Source organism: Pygoscelis adeliae, unplaced genomic scaffold (genome assembly GCF_000699105.1).
Source record: "Pygoscelis adeliae isolate BGI_AS28 unplaced genomic scaffold, ASM69910v1 Scaffold98, whole genome shotgun sequence".
NCBI classification, from domain to species: domain Eukaryota; kingdom Metazoa; phylum Chordata; class Aves; order Sphenisciformes; family Spheniscidae; genus Pygoscelis; species Pygoscelis adeliae.
Window position 1 is genome coordinate 3,711,788 of NW_008825547.1, and position 10,556 is coordinate 3,722,343.

Below are 10,556 nucleotides of genomic sequence, written 5' to 3' on the forward strand. Positions count from 1 at the left end.
ACTTAAAAGGGATGAAATGATACGGTGTTTGAGATGCATTTGCAGTCTCCTTGAGTACTGAATTTTTCTTTACATTCCTGTTGAACTGGTCAAGACTTTTTCTGATGAAACACGTTTTTGCTTTCTAACTGAACAGAGGAAGCATTCATAGGCAAAGTGTTTCAGCCTGAGAAGGGACTCAGAAAGGAATTTATCTTCCCTGTTTTCACCAGGCATGTGGACAAACACATTCATGCACATTAAGAAATGCCCAGGCCTCTTCCTCCACAGGAAAGTTCAAGTTTTGCCAGAGTTTTAGTTTTGCACAGACCAAAACCATTATTTAGGGTGCTATCACAGTATTCATAGTTGTTGCTGAATGGAGGTCTACTAACTTCACGTTTCTTTTTCAGATATCAGTTTTCCCATTTTGGGTACCTCCTTCATAATATAACTATTATTTGGCAGAAAAACTCTCCATCCAAACCCTCTTGAATTTTGAGGTTTCCGATCTGGGTTCACCTTCTGAAAGTCAGGTACTGCTTCAAAAAAAGCAGTTATTGGTGGTCTGGTACATTCAAAACATGAGTCAGGATCTCCCTCCTCCCAGGTGAAGAAAATGGATTTGAATTAATGAAACTTCAGAAATAACAAATTGTCAAGTTTCTTTTATTAAGGCATCTGAGCTGTTCAAAATTCATATTTTTGGTCTACTCAGCAACTATGGGTTTTGAAAACTTTTTAAAAATAATGATGTCTGAGATTTGGGAGCTGGGGCTTTAAAAATGCATCAAAAATTGAATGTTGGCTACACTCCTGAAATAAAAAGGTCATTTAAATTGACTCTAATCTCTTTCTGATAACTCAAAAAACGATAACTAAAATTGTTTTCCTTGTCTACCTCTTGGATCTTTTTGCTGTTCCAGTTTAATATTTCAACAATAGATATGAATTATAAAAGCAGTCTTCATGTACCTCTTCTTTTTTTAATATTTGCTTATTTATATTGCTGAGTGGCTCTAAGGTACTAAGATCTATAGAAACATAATAAAAGAGAGCCTCTGTCTTAAAGAACGCAGTGTCAAGGTATGGGAGACAAGGCAAATAGGCAATTATATTTTATATGGTCAGTCATAGTTTTGGTACATCACCAATAGCCATTGTTGGATGGCCACACTTCACAGGCATCACAGCAGGCACAATACCTCCTTTACCTCCACCAGCGCATTCCAGCTTCACGCTTCCCACCTCTCTATTACTTGTCTCGATACCTTCTATCTGTCATTTTGCTCTGATCCTTAGAACTCTCTTTATTTTCAAATTAAATTTCTTATTTAAACCCAAATACTTCTCCAAATCATTTCTCAAATTTAATGCTATCAATGAAATCTTAGCGAAAATACCAATAAGCAGCTGTTGTCAAAAAAAATTACCAAAACCTACCAAAACCAAGCATATGCCACAAAATCTTCCTCTCCTTCTATACGCTGTCTGACTTGTGTTCTCTGCTTTGCTCAGTTGTAACCTCCTCAGGAAAAGCTATTTCCCTTCCCCTGCATTGCGCTGCTTTGAAAACTAGATTGACAGTGAACAAACAATCCAGCAGTCTATGATAATACTGCTGGATTTAATGGAAGAAGCAAATTGCCCAAAGTGTGCAGCCTCCTCAAGAAGGCTGGGACTCTGCATGGTCTTACTGAAAAGTTCAAATATTTCTATATTTCTTTTTAATGAATCTCTTATTCATGGAAAGGCTTCATTTGAGTTGCTCTAAGAGACCACAGAAAGCAGGAAACTAATTATAGTCCTATGATTGGGGAAAAAAAAAAAAAAAAAAATTAAGGAGTCAGGTTGGATTTATGTTCTTTGCTTTTCTCTTCACTGCCGACACTGCTTTTCCTATAGAAAAAGAATCGTAATAACCAGTCTACAGCTCTCACTTTTGCTGTAGATTGGATAAGCTTCTTGGTTGTTATTCCATAACTTACAGGAGTACAGCTGAGCGATCACACCAATTAATTGGGAATGAGTTCCTCTGCACCTAGTTGGGCCCAGATCCCAAAGCATGTGCACAAGTTTACTACTGTGAGTAATTGTATTTTTAGACAGTTTTTTGGAGCTGGTACTGGTTTTGATATCCTGCTTTCATTAAAGCCAGTGAGCGCTGGATTAAACCTTTTATGTTTTAGATGGCCTTGTACAATAGTAAATTGTTTGGCTTCCATTTAACTATATATATAAAATAGTAGCAACAATATTGAAGTCTCTCTATGCCTGAAGGTCATCGCACTGCTGGGATGTGGCCATATATTTTTACATTAACTGACTTTAAGGATGCATAGTTAAATCTAGAGCTAGTGGGGAGTATTTGGACAGAACACCTTTTTGTTTTAAAATGCTGATTTTTAAAATCAGAGGAACATGCAAAATCCTATGAAATTCACAGTGGGACCAAGAAAGACACTAGCCCACTCTAGGCTACTTGGTATTCCCTGAACAAGACAGTAAGAAGAATAAATGAGATATAGGACAAATCTTTGCACTGTGTGATTCAGCATCATGATTACTGGCTCAGGTCTGGATCTGTCCTTTCCTTCATGGCTGTCACTATTCTAAGATGATCTCTTTCAGCATCAGTTGTTTTTTAGACATAACAAGTCAGAACTACCAAAAGTCAGATTGCCAGGTTCCCTCCAACCCTCTCCCTAGTATAGGTGAACAGCAGAGAAAGAACTTCAACCTCAGTAGGTAAAATAGCGAGTGAGTGAACACTGAAGCAAGCAAGTGGCTCTCCTGCTGTTTGTCTCTCATTTTCAAAGGAAAAATGTAAAATGTCTTTATTTCATCACAGGATGGAACAGGAAGAAAATGTAAATCCCCTCATTTCATGGGATGGGAAAACCACCTGTCAGCCCGGTCTACCTGGACTCCTTAACCTACTTTGAAAGTCTTTGGTGGTGCAATACAGAGCAAAACCCCTCGACTTTTCACTGTATGTGGCTCTTTTACAATCCAAACTTTGTGAGAGCATTTTCCCTTTCTCCTTAACTTGCTCTCTGACCTTTTTCCCATGGGGCAGTATATTGGGAAACAGGTGATGTTTGGAAATACACCAGTGTAAACTAAACCACTCGGATTCAGCTCTGGCATGATGGATCAAAACCCGTATTAAAGCCATTTCCTTTGGTGTGCCCAGGGTCAAACTGAATTGCTATAAACAAACTGGTCTGCATCCCAGAAGAAATGTTTATGTGAAATAGTACTTTCCCTGTTGCCTTCCCCTCCTTCCCTCTTCCCCTTACAAAGCTGCTAGAAGCAAAAGGCAAACACAGCAAACAAGGATTTATTTTTTTTCCCCAGTAAGTTTAAAGGGACAGTAGCTGGGATTTTGCACTTGTAGCTGTTTATCTTTGGAAAATAGCGCAGTTGTTACATAGGCTAAATACAAGCGGCTCTGCTGCTCCCTTTGCTGTTCGGTCCTCTCTCAGGCCTGATAGTGCTTCCTTCCTGACCTCTCATGGCTTCCTGCCTCTAGCCTTATCGCGGCAAAAAACTTGACACTGTACTGGCTGTGCCACTTGGAATGTATTTAAATTCTGTAAATGGAAATATCCCTACCTTTACATTTACAAACAACTATCATCTGCAGATACTCAGTAATTTCCCATTGCTACTTAGTTTTTCTTTTAGCTATGTTATTTGAAATAGATAAAAGAAGAAAAAAAAAGGAAAAGGGGAAAGGAAAACTCTCCTGTTTCTTTTAGGTTCGCTTTTCTGCAATCTGAGAATCCATCTCTCAGGATGCTGAAATCAACATTGCAATAACTTTTACAGCCCTGTGTCAGTTTAGATCAGTTGAGGAATATGTCTCCTTGATCTAAACACTTTAAAAGGAGAATATTGCAGAAGTTCAGTAGGTAAAAGAAATGAAGATGGTACATCAAAATCCAGCGTAATTTCACCCCCAGTGCAGCAATAGAATTCTCCACTTACAATACTGTTTTTCCCTGATGCTTTCATAGGAACTAAAAAGTGCAATACCACGAGCCTTTATACTTCATACAACTGTAGGGATGTCAAAAGAATTATTCTACTGACTTAAGTTGACCAGACACAGCTGTGCAGACTTGAATAATTATTTTAAATTAAAACACTGGATTTCCTAGAGAGAAGCGTGTAGTCCACCTCATACTCTGCTCAATTAGCCTCAAAGCCATGTGGTACAAGTTAGCGACATCTAAGTGTAAGAATAATATATTCTTCATATACTCTTAAGGAGAAAAATGTCTTTTACAGAACTTCTCATACATATAGAGACCATTTTATTATCATATTTTAGGGTCAGAGAAGACTATTAATGATCACTAATCCAAACTCTGGCATTCACAAACCTTAAACACCATCAGCTTTCAATTTGATCACAATCATAAAGAATTCAGAATAACACCATGTGATGTACTCCAATGGGTAAATTAGGGAAGCATTCCAACTATGTTGAGTTCCATCAGTTTCAAATCATTGGAACATCTTGTCGTTTTCCTGGTACACTAAAGCACCATCTACTATCAAAAGTGTATTCCTTTTGTACATATTTGTAGCCAAAATACTTCACTGTATCTTGGAAAAATTCAATAGATTCTTTTTTGGTCCCTTTCTCCAAGGCCTAGTTTCCAACCTCAAATTATTCCTGTACTTTTAAAAATTATGTCCAAATCATTAATGCATTTTTTCTGAAGTGTAATCATCAGAACTGGACATACTATTTGAATAATGATTTCCTTAATACCATATACAGAGGTGATATTACCACTTTATTCTTACTTAATACTCCCTGCTTACTTGTGGATTTCTGTCTTCTCTTGGAAGCTTATATTTCAGTTAAAGTAGGCTCAATTTTAAGATCCTAAAGCAGGAATTAATATTCAATAAAATTTAGAACTGTAGTATTATTTTGTTAATTTAATCTAGGATTTGCAATGTCAAAGGACTAATTTCTATGTTTATCTGCATTGGGAAAAAATGGGATTGACTCCACTGAAGTCAAATGTGTTAGTCTATAAATGTGTTAGGTATAAATGAAAGAAGAATTTGTTCAATTAAAACTCTGCATCAACTTCTCTGAGATCATCTGATTAAATGAGTGTAAATTTTAGGGGCATCTTAGAATATATCAACATTATTTGGAATTTAAAAGATAATTAGATTCAACTGGTTTTAGAAAATTGATTGTCTTGACATCACTTGGGCAAAAGAATCAGAAAATACTTAAAGGCTGGTAGCATGGTTAATTAAATAATTGTTTTAAAATTAACTGAATTCTTAAAATTAATTTTTCATTAAATCAATTTCATTATTTGGAAAATAAGTCTTATCAGATATGTGATAACTTCTTCTTGAGCTATGGAGTTGCTGGATAAAAATACCTATTTTTATATTATATGTACCTCATACCATCCCACATGGCATTCTGATTTTTTTTTAATTATCCTTATACAAATTCTCTATAGCCCATATCCAGCTGAATAATATCAGTTAATTAAGAGATTTCACTAAAATATTCTACATGGGAATCCTCCTCCTATCACATAATTTTTTGGTCTTGGTAAGTTTGGATGCTTAAGTTTGGTCATGTTGATTTTAATAAAAACTGTATGTCTGCATACACACACACATATACATGATGGTTGAGTCACCATCCCTGGAAGCATTTAAAAGACGTGTAGATGAGGCACTTAGGGACATGGTTTAGTGGGCATGGTGGTGTTGGGTTGACGGTTGGACTCGATGACCTTAGAGGTCTTTTCCAACCTTAATGATTCTATGATTCTATGATTCTATGTATGTACCCTTGATTATATCCCTCTCTGCCTTCTTTTTCCATATCACTTTTTGATAGTATTAGATAACAAATATCTCTAGGGAAGAACTGTATTTTCTCACATTTGTAAAGCTGCTATGAGACTTGTGGATGCTATTGAAATACAAATATTATATGGTAATAAGAGACAATGAGTGGATTTATTTCACAGCCTAAGCACGGGTGTAACCTACCAATGTATGTGAAAAAGCAGATTGAACTGGCACCGCAACCTCCCTTCAGCTGGCAAAAGAAAGAATTCCTGAGTGGGAGTTCCCCAACCAATCTTTCCTTAGCAGAAAAAGATAACAATACTTTAGAGTCATAACCTCATCCCGTTTAGGCATAGCCTCCTTCCTGATCAGTCAGTTGAAATATTCTAATCACTGACGTCATGGTAATGATGAGAGAAGAGCATCTGTATTGAAATACCTAGATGAATGGTCAATCCAGAGATTGGATTCTCTAAAATCAAACTCTTCTCTAAACAATATTGATTCTTTTCAACCAATTTTGCAAATAAACTACTGAGATCTTTAAAAAAAGGCATGTGCCTCACATATCAAAGAAAAATGGTATTGAGTGGCTTAAAATCTTCCATGCTCTCTTAAGTAAGCCTATCTCTAAAATGTCAAAGCTTGACGTTTTCCAGGAACTCTTGCATCAGCTTGAGGGATAAGGTTAGAAAGAACAAGCACCATTTAAATGGAATCCCATTTATTTCCACGCTTGGTAAGCATAATTCCTAACTGATCCTTATTAATGCCACACACACTGGCTGACCAAAGTTTCTGGATTTTGATTCATGTTCGATATAACATGAATGTGTTGCAACATTTGATCCAAAAAAGGAGAGGGAGATAATATGATAATCTTTTAAAAAAATCTAAAGAGTAATGTAGAATGTATGCACTGTCTGTTCAGACTAGGTATTGAACATATCTGTCCCATCACAGTGCCCTGCTCTAGTTTCCAGTTGTGACTTTTAGCTGTGTAGTTGTACTGTGGCCTCTGGATCCCAAGGTTGGATACAGCACGAGCAGAGAGACTGTGTGCTTGGTCCTCCTCCTAGTTTGTGCCAGATGAATGGGTAGAAAGGGATGAAAAATGAGGAATTTAAACCTACCCATACACTGGCCAAGGAAGATGAACTTGCATCTGGGCAAGTACATTGTTTTTCACAAAAAAACATTTCAACATAAGTTTAAATTAGAATGTTATGGCCTCTCTATTTTACATGCTATGCCCCTGAGAAAGTCATGTGCAGCTTTCAATGAATAGTATAAATGAGTCTTTTTGATACAGGCAATTTGCTTAATTAACGAAAAGTCACCATACTCTTCAGAGGTTACGCTGGCAAAAGAACCATGCAGTTAGATCCTCTGTTCTTATCCATCCAGCCGGTTATATAGTACCCATCACTAAAGTATCTGATAGCTGCATAGTCATTCCTAGATTTTATTTTCATTGTATTCTCATAAGGCAGGGAAATAATCCCCATTTTAGAGTAAACGGAGAAAGATTCACTGACTTTCTTTTGAAGGTTAGTACAAGGAAGTGCCATTTTTGGTAAGGCATGAGAGATTATGAACCTAAACCACATTATGAACCATGGTCGTTGCTGGTAGTTGCTGAAATTAGACTACATATCTTGTTATATGGGAGTGCTTTTTAAAACTCTGGCTTCTGTCACGGGTACTGAAGAATTCTGAAGTTTGATAAATTTATCCTGTAATGTATGCTAGTATGGTATCTGCTAAAGGAAGAGCCTTTCTTGTAAGACCTTTCTTCCAAAGCAAGAATAATGGTTATAATTAAATGACTGGTTTTGTACAAATGTTTGTGTAATTAACTCATTAGACACAATAGAATCCTATAAAAAAAGGTAATTATCATATTTGCAAAAGCTCAATAAGGCAAAAGGATTTTGAACTGCTCTGAAGAGAGCACTTCAGGTGACAGTAGCTATTTAGGATCAATTATGTCATAGGGAATAGGACTGGAATTAATGTGGACTTCTATCATGTCTTACTGTACTTTCCTCCAAATACTTATTAGTAGTCTTATTCTATGCCAGAATTCCTTGAGTTTTTTAATATTTCCTACACATTGTGTTTGTTTCTGTTTTTTAAAGTTATTGCCAGATTATAGCCTGTCTGTGCCTGATAGTGGTTGTGTTTGTATATGAGCACAGGGTCATCTGATAACAAATTGTAGCACTGTGCGATAAGCAATGTTTAAAATGGGTACAAGCCAGAAACCTATGGCTCCCAGTATACTTTTAGAAAGTCCCATCAACAAAAGAAAGAGTTCAAGGTATTTCGGAAAAGGTCATTGATTACAACCAACTTCATGATCGTTCTGGATGTGTTCCTTCCTGCAGAGACATAATTACATTTGTTTTACAGTAGAACTTATTTTCAGCTTTGGGCAAGGACAATTGCTTTCAAGCATGATTTTGACTCACATGTACCAGTTTAAGATGTTAACTCTGAGTCAGTGGAGTAACAGTAATGGCTGTGAGATCTTGTTTGGACCTCTCAAATTTAAATTTATAGCATAGCGTTGTGAGTAGCTAAAAGCAGTTACCTTGCAGAATGCTGACCTTGCTTTCTTCCAGGAACTATTTATTATACTTAGAGTATCTTCCAACACAGGGACTTTTCCCTGTCTTTTACTGCAGGAGTTTATGCATCTGTGTGATTTCCTTTTTTTCCTTTCAGCTGAAGTACAGCATTTTCTGTGAAAATCACCACAGCTGTAATCAGTTGTAAGTCAGCCTGTGATCTCTTTGGGATCCTATGAGAATTGGATAGCCTCTTTCCTCTGCATTCTTTTGAACTGCGTTACACATACTGGTGATAAATATTTTGAACCTAACTCACAAAGGCATATGTTGTCATATTTCCTAGGTATTACAAGTTTGTACAAAAGACAAATGTTTTTCTTAAGCGTGTCTTTTATCTAAAATGTGCATTTATCTGTAAGGCTGTGGTCTTAATAGCAGGTAGTGGGTGCCTCAGGCTTGTAGTATTTGGGGTTACATCCTTGTTTGTGCTTAAACTGTCGTTAGCGTGATATCATGACTGTTGTCCTAGACAGGAGTGGAAGTAGTTTCCAATGTGAACTGGAGCAATATAAACAATATTTCAGATGCTTTCAGAGACTTTATGCTCACCATAAGCCTTCCTTACATTAGGTAAGTCTTCATCTACCCTGTTACAGTGCCTGTGCATAGCCTAAGAGGATTGAGGCAAAGGATGTTGACTCAATACTTCATCTGCCCCAGTTCCTCTTCGTTAATTGAAGACCTCAGTGTTTTGGTTTGTTTCTTCTTTTTTTTTAAATCTTGTATGTTAGAAGTTAATCTGTTTATTAGCAACTTTACTACTCCACTGCTTGAAAGAAGGTGTTGACCAATGTTTTTGATAGTCAGTGGGGAAATCCTGTCACGCTATGGAAAGTTAGTTCATCCAGAAAGAGGATATGTTATAAGACAGAGTTCTTTGCTTTCCTTTTAAAATTACAATAGTTTCCGCAGGTACAAGTTTTTTCATCTTCCTTTTAGTTAAATTTTACTATGACTATAGGAAAAAAAGAATTGTGATTTAATTGGGTTTCTGAATTCCCTAAAGCATGTATGAAACCTGGGTAGAGGTTTTAATAAGATTCTGCTTATCTAAATAACTCACAGCCACCAAATCTTTTTCAGTTTTTTTTAGAAAATTATACTTCTTTCAAGACATCAGGATGGAAAGACTGCCAACAGATTCTTGTCTGACACTGTGCTGTATTTCACTGTTTGGAGACGGGCCCTGCCCTGTCCTGAGTGCCGTGCAGTGTCACAAAAACTCCGATGCTCTTTTTACTGCTCCAGCTGAGTGATGACCAAAGGAATTGCCTGAATCAGAAGAAATACAGGGAGCACAACAGGTATGTTCTTTCAATAACGCAACTGGAAAGAGGAAGGGAATGCCAGTAGAGGCAATGCCTGCACCTATGTCTACAGTGGCGAGCAGACCTGGCCTCTGGTCTGAAGGGAATACTCTGTTCTCCTTACAAAGCAAAGCAAATTTCATCCTCCCAGAACAACCAGGAAGATCTACACATATGGCGTAATTCAGGGTCTATTAGAGTCAAGGGGAAGACTCACACTACCTTCAGGACAATAATAATACACAATCTACTTTGAAAGAGTTAAACCACTAGTATTGCACATTCATTTTTTAACATTTAACTTGTGTGTTTTGCTTATATGTTTCAGTGTTAAATTACTCCATATCAGGACCAGTTGCTACAGTTTCCTCTGCAAACTCCTTTTTTTCTTCATTTCTTTCAAAATAACGTGCCATCCTTCCAACATAAACACTGAGGGGAAATAGATGAGTGGGTACGTAATCACAAAACTATCTCAGGCAGCAGGCTTCTGAAAGGTGTTAAAATCCCAACCACAAAAAGCTTTTGCTCCTGCCAGTCTCTGATGAATATCCTTGCCTTTTATGCTCTCTCCTGGCCACTTCCCTCGGAATACCTAAAATATAATTAGCTTTTTTAAACATAGTTTCCTATAAAATAGCTGCAGTCAGTGTGCAATTGTCCAAAAATAAGGTAATACATTACACATAATATCCAAAAGGATTAATGCTATGTTGTGCCTTTGTTAACTGAAAGCCAAGTGTGAAATAAAATAAACTTTATATCCTATCTTTTTTTTTTAATT